Genomic DNA, 3436 nt, shown 5'->3' with positions numbered 1-3436 from the left:
ATTTATATTTATTACACCCGCGTACGCGTAGCACAACACAGGGTTATTGTTTTCACTCCTGTCTGAGTTTGTGCCATTTTAGTTGATAATTGTTATTGTTAAATTAATTTTAACATATTAGTAGTACCATTACAATTTATTTTTCACTCCTGTCTGCGTTTGTGCCATTGTGCAATTCTAGTTGTTTATTTTTATTGTATCTGGCCATGTTATTGTTAAATGGAATTTTAATACATTGTTAAATGAAATATGTTTTTATATTGAAATAAAATGAAATTAGTTTATTAATTTGTCAGTCATATTCTAATGAATTAGGCCCTTATTATATGTTCTTGGCTGAACTTTACCATAGTCTAATATTACATTAACATTAAAATTATAATAATAATTTAAAATAGGAATGCTTATCAAAACACAAATATTAAATAAAGAACACAAAACATAACTTTTTCTGCATCAACGAAATCCATAAAGTCAGTCCTGTCACAGCACCGTCAGTCCTGTCACGCCTCGGTCAGTCCTGTCACGCCTCGGTCAGTCCTGTCACACAGGAAATTATGTTATAAAAATGTAATATTTGAGGAAATATTGATGAATGAATCTCTGTGACTATGTAGATGAAGGTTGGAGTATATATATCCACTACTATGTTTTTGAAAAAATCTCCTATGTAAAGGCAGTTTGTTTTACAACTATATGAGTGCCTGGTAGGGTATTCTGTGATTTTGTGTAATACAGTTGACCGAAAAGTTGCTTATATTTCTTATAGAAATTACAAAACCATGTTAGATACAATCAGGGACATGTGACCAATAAGAAAATGCTATTTGTATCAAAGAAATTCATTAGGAAATCATTCTAACATATACAAATTTGTCTGTGACAGGGCCTAACATTTTAGGGGTGAAATGCGTATAAAAATGTATTTATCTCACTCATAAAAACATGCTGAGATGGCACGATATGTGTTTCATATAGATTGACATGTCCTCCACATGACTCAACGTTCAGATTTAAGAATAAGATATTTTTTTCACCCAAGATTTTTACAAGTGGAAATGTACGTTTCTGGTAGAATGTCCCATCTACTTTGAAGGCATCTTGAGTAAAACAGCTTAATATTTAACGAAGCATATGCAAAACGCTTGAACCTGAAGTGACGAGACCTGGTTAACAGAATAAGGATAATTTGCGCATAATTTGGGGACTTTTTCCTGCAGAGTGTAGCTCCTACTTTAATCAAACTCACTTGTCTGTATCTTTCTAGCAATCCTGAAGACCTTGATTAGCTTGTTCAGGTGTGTTTGATTAGGGTTGGAGCTATACTCTGCATGAAAGTAGACCTCGAGGGCCAGAGCTGTTTTAGTGTTTAATGTTTTGTTATTTTTGGTTTTAACAGGGTTTATGAATTTTTGAAGCACAACTGAAACACTTAATTTATAAAAGTAATACTTATTTGGTAAAACTTTAAGGCAATCAGTTTGCATGGTTTTAACAAGTAAATACAATGGAGTTTATTGGTATGTACCTAGTATATTTAACTTGAATTAAAATGAATTAGTTATTGAAACAAAAGTTATTGTTTTTACTTAATTTTTTTAAGGCAACCGGTTTGCATGCTCTTTTTTTTTTAAAGCAAGGTTAACTAATAAGATTAGTTCATATTTTAAGATTTTAAATTTCAGATTTCTGAGAGACATAAAAGTAATACTTATTTGGTAAAACTTTAAGGCAATCAGTTTGCATGGTTTTAACAAGTAAATACAATGGAGTTTATTGGTATGTACCTAGTATATTTAACTTGAATTCAAATGAATTAGTTATTGAAACAAAAGTTATTGTTTTTACTTAATTTTTTTAAGGCAACCGGTTTGCATGCTCTTTTTTTTTTAAAGCAAGGTTAACTAATAAGATTAGTTAATATTTTAAGATTTTAAATTTCAGATTTCTGAGAGACAGGTGCCACAACATTCAGGCTCATATCCCATCCCAGGTTCATATTTATGACATCAATCCATTGGGATTGGGAAAATTTGATGGGCTGTAGCTCTGCTAAACCGCCACTTTGTCATTCTGCCTAACTGACTGGCCCCTTGACCCTTGGGTGTGGGAATGCAGTTTAGTGGAGAACCAGTCAGATTTTTTTGCTCCACTGGAATCCCTCTAAGGAGCAGCACTCCATTAAGTGCTGTTGATTTACCAATTTCTTGCACTGCTCCGCTCTTCCACACATGTAGCACACACTAAGGAACATGCATGGCACGTTTTAAAGCAGAACCTAAATGCACCAAATAAAGACTATATTTTCAGATAACTAATTTCAAAATACACAGCCGGTGTCCATCAAATGCTAAATTGTCATGATCATGATTGTGAATCATTTCATTTCAAGCATGTGCAGAAGATATATAAAAAATATAGGCCAACATGTATTAAATAATGGATTTACTACAGACTTTTATAAATATGTACAGTACAGTAAAATGTACCATTAAATGTAAAAAATGTAAATATATAAATGTCTTCCAAGCACATAGTGAGGTCAATGGGCAGTGGTCTACTGCCTGCACTGGTGAATGAAGTGTGGAGAAAGGACCGGAGTCCTGCCAACAGTCAGGCTATCCTCAATCAACTTGTACAGGTAAGATTGTGCTAATATGATATTAAACACTACTGTACGATGATGACAATAAGATTTTTTTGCAGATCTGCAGTGTGAAAGAACTCCTCAATATTTTACTTCAGCAAGTAAAGGATCCAAATGCCATCGCAAGACTCCATCATTGTTCTTATGCCTCTTATTCAGTCAGGTAACTGAACAACTGCTGAGGAAAAGAACCTCAGAACAGCTAAAGCCATAATCCTGATGCATCCTGCAAACCCATTTAAAAACTGTTTTTCAATTTAAAAATACAAGCCAAAAACAATCAGGGCTCCCTCTACACTGCTAGTAATAACACAATTTTTGTTTGTTCCCCACCCAGTGCTGTTGAGAATAAGTGAGTCGAAGGCCCGTGGATTGGCTTTGGCCCTTGATTCTCTGCAGAAACAGATTTCAAAGCTGCCTGTACCTTACTCACACAAACAGGAACAGGAAGATGTGTACGGGCTCTGTCGAAGCTGAACTGCAGTACTGACCTTTGTACAACCCTTTGTGCAGGAAGTCAAGAATCAAGACACAAACTCAGTGGCCACCAAACTAAGAGCTGCTCTTCTAAAGTTGTATGTTTTTAAACCTGTTCTTATTTATTTATTTGTATGGTGCTTTTACAATACACATTGTTTCAAATTGTTTTAAAGGGGGTCATATGATGTGATTTCAAGTTTTCCTTTCTCTTTGGAGTGTTACAAGCTGTTCGTGAATAGATAAGATCCCTAAAGTTGCAAAGACTAAAGTCTCAAACCCAAAGAGATATTCTTTATAAAAGTTAAGACT

The 3436-nt window shown here is 34.1% G+C and overlaps 1 pseudogene; it reads left to right on the top strand.

The window, feature by feature from the left end:
• LOC107566474 (glomulin-like) overlaps positions 1-3436 on the top strand; it is a 9159-nt pseudogene that overhangs the window by 2698 nt on the left and 3025 nt on the right.

Source organism: Sinocyclocheilus grahami, unplaced genomic scaffold (assembly GCF_001515645.1).
Source record: "Sinocyclocheilus grahami isolate Dianchi unplaced genomic scaffold, SAMN03320097.WGS_v1.1 scaffold1078.1, whole genome shotgun sequence".
NCBI classification, from domain to species: domain Eukaryota; kingdom Metazoa; phylum Chordata; class Actinopteri; order Cypriniformes; family Cyprinidae; genus Sinocyclocheilus; species Sinocyclocheilus grahami.
The sequence above is the reverse complement of the archived record's forward strand: the minus strand, read 5'-3'. Positions and strand labels throughout refer to the sequence as shown.